This window comes from Metopolophium dirhodum, chromosome 3, assembly GCF_019925205.1.
Source record: "Metopolophium dirhodum isolate CAU chromosome 3, ASM1992520v1, whole genome shotgun sequence".
Lineage (NCBI taxonomy): Eukaryota > Metazoa > Arthropoda > Insecta > Hemiptera > Aphididae > Metopolophium > Metopolophium dirhodum.
The window spans coordinates 5,610,776-5,631,183 of NC_083562.1; positions in this window are offsets into that span (position 1 = coordinate 5,610,776).

Genomic DNA, 20,408 nt, shown 5'->3' on the forward strand with positions numbered 1-20,408 from the left:
GATATTATATCATTGTATAAGAAAAAACGATTCTGAGCGAAAATGGTCAGTCAGCAAATTATATAAGTATATTTGATGATATTATTGTGAATAAAGTAATTTATTAATAACCTATTTACATGAAGCCTTGTTTTAAATTTTCAATCATTAGCCATAAAAGTTAAACATTTTATACATTTTTAACTACAAAATAATTAATAAATTATAAATTTGATAAATGTTATCAAAATTTGAACTTTAAATGCTTAGAAATAAAAACTGTGACTAAGGATTTTTAATATTTTTCAACTGCTATTAGAACGATATATCAGGAGCCTTATATTAAATTTTCACGCTTTTTTACCCAACAAATAAAATTTTATTGATATTTATAGAAAAAAAAACTAAAAAAATTGAAAACTGACAATGTCCGTAAACAACTCAAAAAGAGTCAATATATTTTCAAAATTTTATGGTGTATAGAAAATGCTAATATAAACATTCAGTCAAAATTTCATGTCCCTACGGTCATTTGTTTTAGAGTTACACCAAAAACCAAAATCGATTTTCTCGAAAACAGATTTTGCGTAAAAATTCCCGTTTTTCCTTAATTATTCTTTTGTTTTTCACTTCGCTTTTGAAAATTACTGGGAAACTTTTACTTTTGACCCCCCCCAAAGTACCAACTAGATTCACTTTCCTATCAGAAAAGTTACTATTGAAGAAAATCCAAGCACTTTTACTGTCCTAAAAGGTGATGACAGACACAAAAATAAAAAAATAAAAAAAAACACACATCATTGTAAAATCAATACATTCATCGCTTCGCTCAGAATCTAAAATTATTAATTTTTGTCAAAATTCGAACTTAAAATGATTATAAAAAAAAAGTGCATTGTATTTTTAATATTTTTCAACTGCTATTGTAACAATATATCAGGAGCCTTGCAATAAATTTTCACGTTTCGTTACCCAACAAATAAAATTTTATTGATATTTATAGAAAAAAAACTAAAAAATTGAAAACAGACAATGTCCATAAACAGTCCAAAAAGAGTCAAAATATTTTCAAAATATTATGGTGTATAGAAAATGAAAATATAAATATTCAGTAAAATTGTCATGTGATCTACAGTTATTCGTTTTTGAATAACAATAAAATAACAAAACCGCCACATGAGAAATCGAGTGAATATCCAATATTGTTGTAAAAATATGAACTTCAAACGCTCATAAAAATTTAATTTGAATTGCTTGTAGACATTTTTTTTGTTTGATAAAGGTAGACAAACTTAAATGTTAGAAATGTCAGATATATAAACTGTAATAAAGGTTATTTAATTAATCATATTAATTACAATGATTGTTAGTTAATGTGCTATGACCATGTCGGCATGTCCTTAGTATATTATAATATACAATTTAATAGGTAGGTTACATAATTAAAAGGAAATTAATACCCAAAATAAAACACAACATTTGTCTTTGCTCGTTTTACTTGAAAAAAAATCGCTATTACTTAATTTTTAAGTTATAGTCGAAAAACACTTCAAAAAGCTCGATTATTGGAAAAATCGTGTTTTTAAATTTAAAATACTAAGAATTTACATTTTTATGAGATGTTGATATTTATATGCTAAACGTGTTGGTGAAATCAAAATTTACCTATCTTACTTACTTTTTTTGTTAAAAAATAAAAAGTACTAACATTTCCAAAAAATCGTTTGGGAAGTAAACTATAATGGTTCCTTAAGTTTTAATCCATATACAGCGCTACATAAAATTATTTAAAGAATCGGCCTTCCTAGCGCTTCTGGCAGACAATTCCCGCATTAAATGCCGTCGAAATACGACTAAAAAATGACTTAATCAAAACATAGGAAGTTAATACACCGTATTATCTACAGCGTGGGTAAAACGTACGGAATCGTGATTTACCGGATCATTTCCACCATTTGTTAGGAAAACGCTGTTGTCGGCACTTGTTGCTGACATTTTCTAGGTGTCCATCATTCGTCAATAATACCGTGTATACATGGGAGTATTCACTGGGTGACGGTAATGGGTCATGGATCCCCATTTGTTCTTTTTTAACACTTTTCTTAAGTTTGGTTTCACGTCTGTCTGTGATCAAATCTTGCGCGCTCGATTTGAGGCACTTTTTGAAGATGAAAAATTCTGAAAATTGGTATAGACCTTGGTCTTGGATGACAATACAATAATCCGTTGTCATTTTGGGACATGGACCAAAAAAAAAAAAAAAGGATTGTCCCCACGACGTCGCCGTAATATCTCTCGCAGATATTGAACTTTCTCTCTTCCCCAAAAAAAACCGCAACCTCTTACGAAGCAAGTATAGGCGTGTCCTATCCATTATTATAATATCTATGGTAACAACGGTAATTATTACCAAATAACATTATACCGGTATTCTGATATAGGTACCGAAAACACCGGATAACATATTTCTTAAACGTTTAATAAAAATATTTACTTTCAACTAAAAAGTAGAAAATAAAAAATAAAAAAAAAAATTTTAAAAACACACTTTTCCATAAAAACATTTAAAAAAAAATTTTAAAAATTGCACTAAAAAGACAAAAATAATTCTCTGTACTTAAAAATAATGAAAAATTTATTGATGAAAAATTTAAAAGTGTGTGGTGCATCATACAAAACATTAAAAGCCGAGCTAAGTCTCACATACACTTCTTTGTTCAATCCTGTTTATAAGATAGTGACTGGCAGTATATGTCAAGTATAAGAGCAAAATAATGAAAAATTTACTGATGAAAAATTTAAAAGCCAAGGAAAGTCTCACATACACTTCTTTGTTCAATCATGTTTATAAGATAGTGACTGGGAATATATGTCAAGTGTATGAGCACCACACACTTTTAAATTTTTCATCAATAAATTTTTCATTATTTTTAAGTACAGAGAATTATTTTTGTCTTTTTAGTGCAATTTTTAAAATTTTTTTTTAAATGTTTTTATGGAAAAGTGTGTTTTTAAAATTTTTTTTTTTATTTTTTTTTTATATATAATATTAGTGCAGGAACACTACCTCGCGTTCTACCTTAAAAATAATGTATATTTACCCCTCCCCCCCCTCAAATGAAAATTCCTGTCTACAGCACTGCGTGTATAGTATATACTCATTAACCTACCTATTGATACAACCAAATTAATTTACATAAATATATTAAAGAACTTTAGTTAAAGGCGTTAAAGCTTAACTCAACAAGATTCATATGCGAAGAAATGGACTTATAAACGTTGACATTTTTTAGCGTTTTAGCGCTTCAGTTGGTTTACGCCGTTTACGGTACCTATAAACGGCTATACGTCCTATGGTGACTTGATCTACACTACCTTGTAATCAGTGGCGGCTCGTGGTTTGGACGACGGGACGATCGCTCCCCTACTAAAATTAAGAAAATTAATTGTATAATATTCTTAATTTTACATTTTTAAATAGTAAAATAGTTATAAATTACCTACTACCTACTTTACATTTGTCTAATACATATTTTGATTGTCGTGTGCGAACTGGTTATTTCTATCGGATACCAGGAGCATATAGGTAGTGGGTACACCGTACGCATGTACACACGTGCAGTGTTTGGACGACCGGCAGTCGTCCATACAGTAAAATATTTATATATTACTTTATTGGGTAATTTATTTTAGATTCTGAGCGAAGCGATGAATGTATTGATTTTACAATGATGTGTGTTTTTTTTTTAATTTTTTAATTTTTTAAATTTATTTTTTATTTTTGTGTCTGTCATCACCTTTCAGGACAGTAAAAGTGCTTGGATTTTCTCCAACAGTAACTTTTCTGATAGGAAAGTGAATCTAGTTGGTTCCCAGTAATTTTCAAAGGCGACGTGAAAAACAAAAGAAAAATTAAGGAAAAACAGGAATTTTTACGCAAAATTTGCTTTCGAGAAAATCGATTTTGGTTTTTGGTGTAACTCTAAAACAAATAACCGTAGGGACATGAAATTTTGACTGAATGTTAATATTAGCATTTTCAATACACCATACAATTTTGAAAATATTTTGACTCTTTTTGAGCTGGTTACGGACATTGTCAGTTTTCAATTTTTTTAGTTTTTTTTCTATAAATATCAATAAAATTTTATGTGTTGAGTAAAAAAGCTTGAAAATTTAATAGAAGGCTCCTAGGTTATTGCTTCAAAGGCAGATGAAAAAAATTAAAAATCCTTAGTCACAGTTTTTATTTATAAGCATTTAAAGTTAAAATTTTAACAAAATACGGAAAAATCACGAAAATTAGCAAATTATTTTGAGTTGAGAATTCATAAAAATTTTTCTTTTTAAATTTAAGATTTGAAAATGTAATATAAGATTACTCATAACTCATAAGTTTGTCTACCTTACCTACCTATTATATTGTATATTATAATATACTAAGGACATGCCGACATGGTCATAGCACATTGACTAACAATCATTGTAATTAATATGATTAATTAAATAACCTTTATTACAGTTTATATATCTGACATTTCTAACATTTAAGTTTGTCTACCTTTATCAAACAAAAAAAAATGTTTACAAGAAACTTAAATTAAATTTTTATGAGCGTCTGAAATTTATATTTTTACAACATTTGATATTCACTCGATTTCTCATGTAACAATTTTCTTATTTTATCGTAATTAAAAAACGAATGACTGTAGATACTTGAAAATTTCACTGAATGTTTATATTAGCATTTTCTATACACCATAAAATTTTGACTCTTTTTGAGCTGTTTACGGACATTGTCAGTTTTCAATTTTTTTAGTGTTTTTTTTCTATAAATATCAATAAAATTTTATTTGTTGGGTAAAAAAGCGTGAACATTTAATATAAGGCTCCTGATATGTCGTTCTAATAGCAGTTGAAAAATATTAAAAATACATTGGCACAATTTTTTTTATATGCATTTAAAGTTCAAATTTTGACAACATTTATCAAATTTATAATTTATTAATTATTTTGTAGTTAAAAATGTATAAAATGTTTAACTTTTATGGCTAAGGATTGAAAATTTAAAACAAGGCTCCGCGTAAATAGGTTATATATAAATTACTTTATTCACAATAATATCATCAAATATACTTGGTAATATCATAGGCTGACTGACTGTTTTCGCTCAGAATCGTTTTTCTTATACAATGATATTATATCATTGAATTCAAATTTAACAGCATCCATTACAGTGACCCACTTGTAACCTACTGTACAGCAGAGCGACATCCACTTATCCACCTTTTTATATTTTATAATACTTACTAAACTTACTTACCGTAATAAATAATAATAATAATTTAAAATAAGTAATAATATAAATATAATATAAAATATCCTAGACTGACAAATCATCTGCTCAGAATCGTTTTTCATAATTTTGTATACAATGATATTATATCATTGAATTCAAATTTAAGACCATCCATTACAATTTTATTTGCATTTTATGCTTTTCTAGTATCGGATTATATTATCAATGTTTATAGTTATACTTTAAAATTATAGCTGCCAAACAAATGTAGATAATTAGGTACGTGGTATTAGAGTTAAAATATAATTTATTATTGTTATATTTTAATAAAATATGTAGTTTAAAAATAAATGATAATATTATAATTGTTCAACATTTTATTCAATAGGTACAATAAAATATTTAAAATATTTACTAAACACAAAAAATTAATTTTCTAGATTGTATAGTTATGAATTAAAACATGTAGGATAATTTTGCTTAGCTAAGTATGGATTAAACTGAGAATTATACTTTTGAACAATAGCCGGTTTTGGTTGAGGTTTTGAAACTTCGACAGGTACAACTCAATTGTTATCTTTGGTTCGGACATGCCACCTATAATAATATTAATAAGGTATGTTTAATGATTATATTGTTAAATTATATTTTAAGAATATTGAGGAATGCATTATATTCATAATAAAAAAAACACTGGTTTTAAAAATACTTTATAATTGGGCTAGGATATAAAGGTTGTAACTTATAAGGGTGATAATTAGGGCCCAGGTTTTAAATGCTCTAAAACAGTTCATAAAAAATTTATTTTGCTTCTATAATGACCTTAAAATTGACATACAAAATGACTACAGTAGTTAGATATACAAATATGCATTAAAACTAACAAAATGACCATAAAGTGCTAAAAAATGCAAAATAAAAGTTTCCCTTTGAAGTATGTGTTTCATGAAACAAATTTTGTACTTGGAAATCATTGTCTAAGATCACCCAAAAAAAAGTTTCTTTTTGCATTAAAATACGGGCCCTAGTGATATACTTATCATAAAATCATATACTCTGTTTTCTTATTATACAACCTACCTTTTAATGTTTAAAGAAACATGATCTTGTTTTACTAATTTAATATTATTCTAACATAATACAGTCTATTAACTATTTCACCTACTTATTAACTCATTTTCTAATCAATTCAAAATATTATATTGGAATACAATTTGGGAATACTTAGTACTTACTCCTTAACATGTATCAAAATTCAAGAATATCACTCCAAATAGTTTGATTATTTTTAATAACAGTAAAATAAGATCAGTACGCTAAACCACAATATAATTGTTTTTGTTTAAAACAGATAGACTAATGGTTGTCTATAGACTATAATATTGTAGTTCACTTACCTCTTTTTTGGCAATATCATGTACATTTCTCATATCAGGCGTCTTATCAAACAGCGATTCAAAACAGATTGATTAGTGAGAATTGTTTTCTAAAAAGGATACAAGTGGAGCTCCGTAAAAAAACTTAAAATAAAACTCAAAGGTTATTAGTGAAAATTAAAAAAAAAGTTGAGCGTAAATCCACAATATTCCTTTATGAGTGTCAAAATTTGTCAAACTTATGAAAACTTGCAATCTATTATGAGTTAGATATTAATAAAATAATTTTTATTTATATCTAAGATTTAAAAAATTAATACAAGGTTCTTCATAAATAGTTATTTTAATAATAAAAGAAAATTATTAAAAATATGTTTGCACGATTTTTTTTTATAATTGTAGTTAACATGTTGATAAAATTAGATATTTAAATGACGAATAATGATTTTAGTTATTTTGTTATAATTAAAACATTTTACTGTGAGTACCCACTTGAAACTATTAATGTATATATTTTTTTTTTTTTTTATTGATCTTGAGCCCGGCAACTGAGGCCATTTTTTTGTTTTTACTGTAGGTTATTAAGTTGGTAGGGGGAACACGTGTGTGTTGGGTTTGGCAGAATTTTTGATTGGGCACCCGTAGGTATCTGCCATGCCCGGTCGGGGGATGGTGGCACTTGTTCTCCAGACACCGTGACTTGCTCGGAGAAAAATGCCGCCCGGTGGTCGAGGATCGAACTCGGACCGACTGTGCCGAATCCGTCGCGTTAGACCGCTCGGCCACCTTGTCCCCCTAATGTATATATTATTTGGTGTGTACACACAAGAACATTTTAAAATGCAATTTTTTTTGGAAAAAATTACTGTAATCTACTTTACGTATTTTACTATTGGTTTGGTTAGTAAAATAAATTATCTTAACAGCAGTAATATCATAATACCTATATACTTAGTAATATTTTCATTAGGATGGCAGATCGTCTTCACTCAGAAGTCAGAACCGTTTTTCGTATTCAATGTCATTGAAAATTTCACACATCAAACACAGAGACTGGGGCACTTGCCCACCTTTTTATTCAATTGTATTTTGGTGTTCATTATTGATAATACATAAAATTCAAACCGATATTGAATTATTCAACATAAACATATATTTTTTGTAATCAAAGCAATTTCGTGTAGGTATAATACATAAAAATAATACATTGGTTATCTAATTTTTATTTCACATTTACATTATTAATAATACATGAACATATTACATAAGTTAGGTTAGGACAATATTTTTTTAATCTTCAGTAGCTGTACCACAGCACAACATACGCCTTATAAATTTTTTTGTGCGTGACCAAATCGTACGGCGTCTTTTTTTTATGTTTTTCCCGGTTACCTGCACCGAATCCAGACTCCTCGGACCGGACGGCACATCGCTTTCAAAATCGATTGCCGCAATATTCGGCTTAGAATGATAATTTGTCGCGACGCCGTTATATTCTGCACTGGCCGAAGTCGAAGCAATTGATCGGCGCCCATTTTGTGCCGATATATCGGTGATTATCGGGTCCACTATTTGATTTACCTCCTCGACCGCCGCTTGAATCTTGGCATAATACGTTGACTGTAATCTTTTTGCGGCCATAGCACCGAAATATTTGGCACGGCTCGAGAATGGCCCGTACATATCCATTGGCCGGCTCAACGACATCGAAGGCATGATGAATGCTCGGCGTTTCCGACGAACCGTTTTTCCGACGACCAGCGGCAATTCCTGCAGACAAGCCGCGACCAGCTTCCGGAATATAGATTGCGTTATTTGGTCTATTAAACCGGTGGGCGCTTTCCTTTTTGCCTCGATCGCCTGCACTTCAATGTTGGCATAATACGTTGTCTGCAGTCTTTTTGCGGCCATGGCACCGAAATATTTGGCACGGCTCGATAGTCCCCCGTACAAATCCATTGGCCGGCTCAACGACATCAAAGGCATGATGTAGGCTCGGCTTTTACGTCGAACCGTCTTTCTGGCGGCGACCAATGCACAGCTAGTGGTACTAACATCATCCAACACGTCATCTAACTGGTTTAGCGTATTTGAAGACATTTCTGTTTTAAATAGAAGAAGGCGAGTAACTGTAAGCGCAATCTTATAACAATAAATTATGAAGTGAAAGACAAATGTTATTTTAATAGTATAGTTGATCGTTCTCATGGAAACTATATATATTTAAATATAATGGTTACTATTATTATGTATGGAATACATTTCAATTCAAATTTTGCAATTAAATAAAACTGGCAAAAAAAATTTAAAAATTCTGGGCATACAAGGTGATTTACCAAGCATGCTCACCCCCACATTTTTTCTTTTTAATGGCTATCTTGATACGCTATAAATGCACGCATCGTGTATGATGATACTTTTTTTTTGAGTATCTTGCCCAACCCTGGCGCTAATGTAGTAATATTCTATAATCTCCTTGGTGATATTTGTTGTTCTATTTTAGTACACTATTGTCTATATGGTGGTTCGAACTTGTCTATGGTCTATGCGTCGGCCATCGGTAATTTATTATTTCACATGATATTTCACAGCATAGAAAAGATAAGGTCTATGACTGTGATATTATATTAATTATTATATTTCGATCATGGAATAAATTATAGAGTTGTCAATTTTTGGCATGATCGTTAACTATTTGGCTATTAGGTTAATGGTTGGCGACATAGACTCACAGACCTATAAACTTTAGTCCACGACAAAGCAAATTTATTTTATTTTATTTTGTCAAGAGCCAGCGTTTTCCGTACGCACTACGCACACAAGTGAACGTTCTACTTAATAAATAGTATGATTGTTGATCATGGTTTCGCGTAAATAATTCGTCAATTTCGAGCTGATATACAGCCCAATCGTCGTGCGTGATTCGACGATGTTTTCGGGCGCTTGCAACAGAGTTTTTGGCCGCTGTGGTGGTAAAACGAACGGACAAGGGTCCGAGTCCGAGTCCGACGGAGATTCGTTGTCGACATGCAACGAAAGGGCCAAACTGGACATCAGACAGTTGGAGGTGGATATCGAGCGGCAGAGGTCGGCGGCGGTGAAGGCAGCAGCAGCGGCAGAACGAAAAAAGTCGTCAGCGGACCGGGACGTCGAGATGGAAAACCGGTGGCTTGTCCGGAGGCTGTGTAAAGTGGAAGATGAAAACCGTTGGCTGATGCGTAGGCTTCGAATGATGAGGTTAGCGAACCGGAAGCTCGGCGAGCAGCTGCGCGAATCACAAGTCGAGAACCGGAAGCTGGGCGAATGCAATACCAAGCTCGAATTGCAGGAAGCAAAGCGCGACGTTCACTTAAAGGTTCTAGATGAGAAATGCGGTATCTTGTCGTCGGTGGTCAACGATATCCGGGCGCTCATCGGCTGGTAATAATATTTTTATAAAACCGGAATCGCACGTGGGTGGATGAGTTCACTGGTGGAACCACTGGCATATTAGCGAGGGAGATCAGGGCGATCTCTTTTTCCTTGATATTTTTTTCTGTAATTTTTAAACTGTGTAATTTGTCAACAATAATGTACAAGTAAACATCACTGGAATAAGACGAAAGAATTGTTATTACCTACATCATGAAAATGAAAAGTGTATGTAGGCACACTTAAGAGGCCTCGCTACTGCCGTCAATTTTAGTTGAAAAGACTTAAAGTATTGAAAAAATTAAAGTTAGTTATTACGTTGTCTGATTTGAATTCCGAAAAAAAATTTGAACCAACCAGAAAATTGTCTATAGATCCTACGAAACACTTTTGAAAAACTAAATTTTTCATTAATGTGAACTGTAATATTTAAAATATGAAAATATGAACTTTTTCGAATCATAATTAAAATTAAAATTAATACTATAAACTGAAAATGTATAAAATGTAATATTTTGATTTGTTTTGAGCTGTTTACGGACAATTTCAAATTTTTCAACAATAATGTACAAGTAAACATCACTGGAATAAGACGAAAGAATTGTTATTACCTACATCATGAAAATGAAAAGTGTATGTAGGCACACTTAAGAGGCCTTGCTACTGCCGTCAATTTTAGTTGAAAAGACTTAAAGTATTGAAAAAATTAAAGTTAGTTATTACGTTGTCTGATTTGAATTCCGAAAAAAAATTTGAACCAACCAGAAAATTGTCTATAGATCCTACGAAACACTTTTGAAAAACTAAATTTTTCATTAATGTGAACTGTAATATTTAAAATATGAAAATATGAACTTTTTCGAATCATAATTAAAATTAAAATTAATACTATAAACTGAAAATGTATAAAATGTAATATTTTGATTTGTTTTGAGCTGTTTACGGACAATTTCAAATTTTTTTCCATGAATATCAATAAAGTTTCATCTGTTGGGCCAAAAAGTGTAAAAAATTAATACAAGGCTCCTGATATATTGTTACAATAGCAGTTGAAAAATATTAAAAATACATAGGCACAATTTTTTTTTTATAAGCATTTAAATATCAAATTTTGACAAAATTTATCAAATTTAAATTTGAATAATTATTTTGTAGTTAAAAATGTATAAAATGTTCAACTTTTATATCTAAGGATAGAAAATTTAATCGTAAGTAGTTAATTCTTTTACCAAAAAATCTAAAAAATACATAAACACAGTTTATTTTTATATTCATTTTAAGTTCAAATTTGAACGAAATTACATTTTAAAAACTTGAAATATTTTTTTTAGTTATTTTGTTGTGATTGTATAATATTATTCGTGGGTACTAGAAACTTCTAAAGTATACTATTATACATCTATGATAGTATCACGGTATAATTATAGTTGTTGATGTATAACGCGTTATAAGTACCTAATGGATATTGTGATATGATTAATTTGGTATTTATTATAGGTACCTACCTATTATAGGTCAATTATTTTTTTATTATCATAGATAAGTATATAATATATCTTAAACCTAGACTGATATACCATCTCCGCTCAGAGATTTTTCTTATACAATTATATTATATCATTGAATTCAAATTTAATACCATCAATTATACAGTGACCCACTTGTAACCTACTGTACAGCAGAGCGACATCCACTTGCCCACCTTTTTTAATTATTATTTTTATATAAAAATTATGTTTATTTTCTCGACTCTGTATTATAGAAGTAATAGGTAAAACTGTAAAAGTAAATAAATATAAATGTTTGACTTTTGAACATAAAATAATGAAGAAAGAAAGAAAGCTGTCATAATATTGACAAATTAATTGTATTATGAATATTATTAAATATTGATAGTTGATACAGAACAATACATCCATTTTTAGTTCTTTAGGTATTGTTATTATAAGAAAGATAAATTTGTCAAGAATACCACAATAATAAAAACAATCGTATTTATTAATAAAAAAGATAGCTCTAAGAAATTGTATTATTTAACCTTAGATTCTACGTATTTTACCATTCTTACCATTTTATTGGTACATTCACTGATGGTAATTATTTTACGTAAATTCTCCTTCTCTAGTTTCTATGTATCTTTAATATTTTTGAACTACTGTTAAAATATCTTATAAGAACACTTGCATTAAATTTTCAATTGGCAATAATTTAAACAAAATTACAAAATTCAAAAATTTCTAAAGGCTATAAATAGCTCGAAAAGAGTCAAAATATTTCGAATATTATGTTACCATAAATGGACAATTTTATTTGGTGAATAGTTAAGTTTTTGATTTACCAAGCATGCTCACCCCCATATTTTTTCTGAGTGAATCTATTCTGTATTCCTGTAGGTCGAGTTTCTTAAAATACGAATCAAATTTTTCCTTGGTCTGGTATACAACGTTTGGATATGTTGTGTGAAATATGATGTAGCAAAGGCGTATCCGAGAGCTGCCTTTATATCCAAAAAATATATTAATGTTTAACGACATTTTAAATTAGAATAAAAAATTAAAAATACACTTGGTTGGTTAAATATTTTAACTGAAGTTGTTAAAAATAAAAATATCATATTAAAATATGGAGAATTTATGTTTCTATCTTTTTAATAAATGTCACACGTCATGTTATAATATGTTTGAATATAGATTAGAGTTAGGTCAATACCTCCTTCATAGGCGTGCGCGAACTTCAATTTCCGGTCGAGCATGGACCAATTAGTGTCCCAATACTTGGACAGAGCTTCCGGTTTTTTTAACACATCAACATACATTCTAATTGTAAATTAATAACTGTGTAATATTTATATGTATAAATATAATCAAATTGTATGTGCCACAACATTAATGTGCTAATTTCTAGACATATATTTTTGAAGTTAAAAATACAATTTTAAATTCATTAAATTCAATGTAAAGTGTAGCCGCTGGGTTACTCCTTTTATCAAGCAACTCATGTCAACTTATTATTACTTATGGCTCATATTCTCACTGTAAAAAATCAAATTTACAGATTGTATATATTCTACAAAAAATAAAAATAATAAAAAAATTCATTAAAATCAAATGATATAAATACAAAAGTACAATTATGTATAGAAAGAAGAAAACACATTGCATAAAATTTAAAAAAAAGCTTGGTTTAATAAAGAAAAAAGGTTGTATACATATTATAATAAACATAATTCATATATTATACAGCTAACTGTATCCTCATCTTAAGTTTCTTCTCTTCTTCAGCGGCTTGTGCTTCATCGCGTCTAACACGCGCAATGTTATCTTTGGTTCGGAAATGCCACCTATATTAATATTACCAAGGTATGTTTAATGATTATATTGTTAAATTATATTTTAAGAATATTGAGGAATGCATTATATTCATAATAAAAAAAACACTGGTTTTAAAAATACTTTATAATTGGGCTAGGATATAAAGGTTGTAACTTATAAGGGAGATAAGTAGGGCCCAGGTTTTAAATGCTCTAAAACAGTTCATAAAAATTTTATTTTGCTTCAATAATGACCTTAAAATTGACATACAAAATGACTACAGTAGTTGTAGGTATGACATACAAATATGTATTAAAACTAACAAAATGACCATAAAGTGCTAAAAAATGCAAAATAAAAGTTTCCTATTTGAAGTATGTGTTTCATGAAACAAATTTTGTACTTGGAAATCATTGTCCAAGATCACCCAAAAAAAAGTTTAGGGCCCTAGTGATAAGTATATCATAAAATCATATACTCTGTTTTCTTATTATACAACCTACCTTTTAATGTTTAAAGAAACATGATCTTGTTTTACCAATTTAATATTATTCTAACATAATACAGTCTATTAACTATTTCACCTACTTATTAACTTATTTTCTAATCAATTCAAAATATTATATTGGAACACAATTTGGGAATACTTAGTACTTACTACTTAACATGTATCAAAATTCAAGAATATCACTCCAAATAGTTTGATTATTTTTAATAACAGTAAAATAAGATCAGTACGCTAAACCACAATATAATTGTTTTTGTTTAAAACAGATAGACTAATGGTTGTCTATAGACTATAATATAATAGTTCACTTACCTCTTTTTTGGCAATATCATGTAGGTACATTTCTCATAACAGGCGTCTTATCAAACAGCGATTCAAAACAGATTGATTAGTGAGAATTGTTTTCTAAAAAGGATACAAGTGGAGCTCCGTAAAGAAACTTAAAATAAAACTCAAAGGTTATTAGTGGAAATTAAAAAAAAAGTTGAGCGTAAATCCACAATATTCTTTTATGAGTGTCAAAATTTGTCAAAATTATGAAAACTTGCAATCTATTATGAGTTAGATATTAATAAAATAATTTTTATTTATATCTAAGATTTAAAAAATTAATACAAGGTTCTTCATAAATAGTTATTTTAATAATAAAAGAAAATTATTAAAAATATGTTTGCACGATTTTTTTTTATAATTGTAGTTAACATGTTGATAAAATTATAGATATTTAAATGACGAATAATGATTTTAGTTATTTTGTTATAATTAAAACATTTTACTGTGAGTACCCACTTGAAACTATTAATGTATATATTATTTGCTGTATACACACAAGGACATTTTAAAATGCAATTTTTTTGGAAATAATTACTGTAATCTACTTTACGTATTGTAGTATTGGTTTGGTTAGTAAAATAAATTATCTTAACAGCAGTAATATCATAATACAATTTAATAATATAATTTACATTTTTATTATAAATAATACATGAACATTATACATAAGTTAGGTTAGGACAATAATTTTTTAATCTTCAGTAGCTGTACTACAGCACAACATACGCCTTATAAATTTTTTTGTGCGTGACCAAATCGTACGGCGCGGGCGTCTTTGTTTTATGTTTTTCCCGATTACCTGCACCGAATCCAGACTCCTCAAACCGGACGGCACATCGCTTTCAAATTCGATTGCCGCAATATTCGGCTTAGAATGATAATATGTCGCGACGCCGTTAAATTCTGCACTGGCCGAAGTCGAAGCCATTGATCGGCGCCCATTTTGTGCCGATAAATCGGTGATTATCGGGTCCACTATTTGATTTACCTCCTCGACCGCCGCTTGAATCTTGGCATAATACGTTGACTGTAATCTTTTTGCGGCCATGGCACCGAAATATTTGGCACGGCTCGAGAATGGCCCGTACATATTCATTGGCCGGCTCAACGACATCGAAGGCATGATGAATGCTCGGCGTTTCCGACGAACCGTTTTTCCGGCGACCAGCGGCAAGTCCTGCTGACAAGCCGCGACCAGCTTCCGGAATATCGATTCCGTTATTTGGTCTATTAAACCGGTGGGCGCTTTCCTTTTTGCCTCGATGGCCACTTCAATGTTGGCATAATACGTTGTCTGCAGTCTTTTTGCGGCCATGGCACCGAAATATTTGGCACGGCTCGATAGTCCCCCGTACAAATCCATTGGCCGGCTCAACGACATCAAAGGCATGATGTAGGCTCGGCTTTTACGTCGAACCGTCTTTCTGGCGGCGACCATTGCACGGCTCGTGGTACTAACATCATCCAACACGTCATCTAACTGGTTTAGCGTATTTGAAGACATTTCTGTTTTAAATAGAAGAAGGCGAGTAACTGTAAGCGCAATCTTATAACAATAAATTATGAAGTGAAAGACAAATGTTATTTTAATAGTATAGTTGACCGTTCTCTTGGAAACTATATATATTTAAATATTATTGTTACTATTACTATGTATGGAATACATTTCAATTCAAATTTTGCAAGTAAATAAAACTGGCAAAAAAATTAAATACTGGGCATACAAGGTGATTTACCAAGCATGCTCACCCCCATATTTTTTCTGAGTGAATCTATTCTGTATTCCTGTAGGTCGAGTTTCTTAAAATACGAATCAAATTTTTCCTTGGTCTGGTTGTCTGGTATACAACGTTTGGATATGTTGTGTGAAATATGATGTAGCAAAGGCGTATCCGAGAGCTGCCTTTATATCCAAAAAATATATTAATGTTTAACGACATTTTAAATTAGAGTAAAAAATTAAAAATACACTTGGTTGGTTAAATATTTTAACTGTAGTTGTAAAAAATAAAAATATCATATTAAAATATGGAGAATTCTCAAGAATGTCACACGTCATGTTATAATAATTTAGTAAAATTGAAAGAAAGCAACACAATGTTACTATAAATCTAGACATATGTTTTTTGAAATTATTTTATATAGTTATATTTTATTTATTAAATATACTATTTAATGAAATGAGTAGGTAGTGAACGTTTAAAGCCCATAATTAATTGTATTTTAATTATATTTTTACTACCAATATATTATTTTTGGTTGACATATATTTCATAACCTTAACTTTTTCTCATTTGTTTATAAGGGCCACAGTTAAAATAAAATGACTTACAATTAATGAAGCACACTCTTACTAGAAAAAAAAAAGCGAATTAAACTGAAAATAAGTCTGAAAAAAAGGATGAAAGATTATTATTGAAATTAGCTAATGAGATGTACAAATGTACAATATAGTAAGACGTGGTGGTTAGAGAAAAAGTTACTTCGGTAATTACTAAATTCGTCCAGGTTAGGTTAGGTTGCGTAGGAATGAATGTATTGGTTTTACAATGATGTGTGAATTGCTATTTTTTTAATTTTGTGTGTTTACACGTTTTATAGCAGAGAAATGCGTCGATTTTTTACTTCGAGGGTGGTTTCTGGTAAAACTATCAGTTATTTCCAAATAATCGGGAAAAACAATGGTAAAACAAGAATTTTCACGCTAAACAATTTAATGACAAAATCAAAATTCAAAACTGTTTATTTGTATAATAGTTCAAAAATAAATAACTGTTGCGACTTTTCATTTTTACTAAGGATTCATATTAAGCATTTACTAGACACGTTATAACTTTAAAAACGTTTATGACTTTTTGTGCTATTTTTACACATTTGAAATTTCTTTTTTTAGTTTATTTTTGATATATTCTATTATAATATATGAAAAAAATGTTGTTAAAAATGATGTAAAAAACTTGACAACTTAATACAATGTTTTTCGTAAGATATTCGTACAGAATTTGAAAAATATCGAAAATACTTAGTGACGATTTTATTATAAGCATTTTAAGTTAAAATTTTAACAAAATACGGAAAAATCACGAAAATTAGCAAACTATTTTGAGTTGAGAATTCATAAAAATTTTTCTTTTTAAATCTAAGATTTGAAAATGTAATATAAGATTACTCATAAGTTTGTCTACCTTCATCAAAAAAAAAAATGTCTACAAGAAACTTAAATTAAATTTTTATGAGCGTCTGAAATTTATATTTTTACAACATTTGATATTCACTCGATTTCTCATGTAACAATTTTCTTATTTTATCGTAATTAAAAAATGAATGACTGTAGATACTTGAAAATTTCACTGAATGTTTATATTAGCATTTTCTATACACCATAAAATTTTGAAAATATTTTGACTCTTTTTGAGCTGTTTACGGACATTGTCAGTTTTCAATTTTTTTCTATAAATATCAATAAAATTTTATTTGTTGGGTAAAAAAGCGTGAAAATTTAATATAAGGCTCCTGATATATCGTTCTAATAGCAGTTGAATAATATTAAAAATCCTTAGTCACAGTTTTTATTTATAAGCATTTAAAGTTCAAATTTTGACAACATTTATCAAATTTATAATTTATTAATTATTTTGTAGTTAAAAATGTATAAAATGTTTAACTTTTATGGCTAAGGATTGAAAATTTAAAACAAGGCTTCACGTAAATAGGTTATATATAAATTACTTTATTCATAATAATATCATCAAATATACTTGGGAATATCATAGACTGACCGTTTTCGCTCAGAATCGTTTTTCTTATACAATGATATTATATCATTGAATTCAAATTTAACACCATCCATTACAGTGACCCACTTGTAACCTACTGTACAGCAGAGCGACATCCACTTATCCACATTTTTAAAATTAACAGCGTTGTCGGTTGCTAATCGCTATATTATTATTTATTATTATTTTAAATTCCATTTTCTACTGCGACTATACAAAAAGTAAGATGTATGACAAAATAGATTTTATATTTTGTATATTTTCGTATATTTAAATAATTTGTTATACCCATGGCTACCGCTATTATATTTTAAGTCGCACCCCAACCACCAGCACCCACGAGCCGCCACTGCTTGTAATAGATAATATATAGGTATACATAGTTTACCGTTTACGGTAACTCCGACCAACATAGATAAAAACCCTAATAGATGTTTCATATTATTTCTTTATTATAATAACTTTTTTTATTGTAATTAACACTATTGACATGCATTTTGGAGGTGATCTAAATTATTGACAATTGACAACAAACCGCATTGAAGCTATATCATGTTCTACCCACAAACCACAAAGGTGGCTCACTACGCTGTAACGAGTTCATGTCTTCGTGACCAAAGTTATTTTGATATTATATATCTGCGGCGTGCTTACATAAACATGTATACCTATAAGTAATAATATAACGGGTCGTTGAAGTAGGTACAAATTAAAATTGCAGAATATAAGCAACGTGTTTTCATATAATTATCGATCTAAATATTATTATTTTATGATATCAATCTTAAAACTATAGTAGGTATATGTTATGTAAATAGTACTGTACATAGTTCAGTTTCTCCTGTTGTTTCCTGATGCTTTTGAAAACTAGGTATTGGGAGTTTTCAGTGGCGCCGAAGTCCACAATTTTACCTATGACATCAGACACCTCCACATAAAATGTTGACACCCACCTATTTCTTATAATTACCAAGTATAGTTTTTATGTTGTCTATAAAACAAATTTTCATAAAATAACTATAGAATGACAAAGGTGACCCCCTAATATATATTTTGGAGCCACTGGGAATTTTAGATTCTGAGCGGAGCGATAAATGTAGGTACCTATTGGTTCTACAATGATGATTTTTTTTTTTTATTCGTGCGTCTGTTATCACTTTTTAGGACAGTATAAATGCTTAGATTTTCTTCAACAGCATCTTTTCTGATGGGAAAGTGAATTTATAGTTGGTTTTTTGGGGGGTCAAAAGTAAAAAAAAATCCCAGTAGTGCACCGGGAGAGAAAAACAAATGTGTACCACTCTGCTGTACAGTAGTTGTTTTTATAGTTATGTTTGAATTCAATGATAAATCATTGTATATGAAAACGATTCTGAGTGGAGACGTTTTGTCAGCTTGGCATATACTTGTATAAATAATCAAACTCTTAAACAAATGACCGTATAGATGCATGACGTTTCCACTGCAGAATGTTTATATTAGCATTTTATTTACACCACAGCATTTACAAAATATTTTGACTTGTTTTGAGCTGTTTACGGACATTTTAAGTTACCAATTTTTTTTTTTTAAATGTCAATAAAATCATATTCGCTGGGTCTAAAACGTTGAAAATTTAATACTAGGCTCCTAATATATTGCTACAACGGTAGTTGAAAAATATTAAAAATCCATAGTCATATTTTTTTTTAGTAGCCTACATTGACTATTGTTTTATGTTTGTATTTTCTGATCAACAATTTCACATTTTTCTCTAATAATTAGGAAAAAACCTTTTTATTTGTACGGGAAACGGCAGACTGGAGTTAATGATAGTATTATTCCCAGTTCCTATCATTCCATAGTATTAAATTAGTTTGTACATTTTCTAAATAAAATTTCCATTTATTTTAAACTGTAGGAAAATAAATATTACAATAATAGATAATATTATGATGTTAAGTTTACAACATTAACAAGCTGCATACTGGAGATGATGGTTTTACTTTATTTTTGAACATTTAGCTAATTTCCAAAAAGGGGTAGGTACTAGGTAAGTAATAAAAGTAATAATATACTAATTTATTTTCAAGAAGTTAGTATTTATTGTAAATAACAATAATTAGGCATATGTACTATATAAATTGTGAACATGTTAAATAAAATATGAAAATTTATTACTTAATAGTTATAATACCTAATTATATTATATAGGTAACATAGGTTTAAGGAAAACAAATTCATATAACCATTTAAAAGTAATCTCAATTATAATAAACACGTATTTGTTTATAATGACAAACAAAAAATGTAATTAATACAAATTATTTTTCCCTCGAATATATTAATAATAATTTCGAATTATCTAGTTCCGATAAATAAAAATTCTGAATTTGCGATACATACCTACCCTAGGCACGGGGATGTATCGTGATG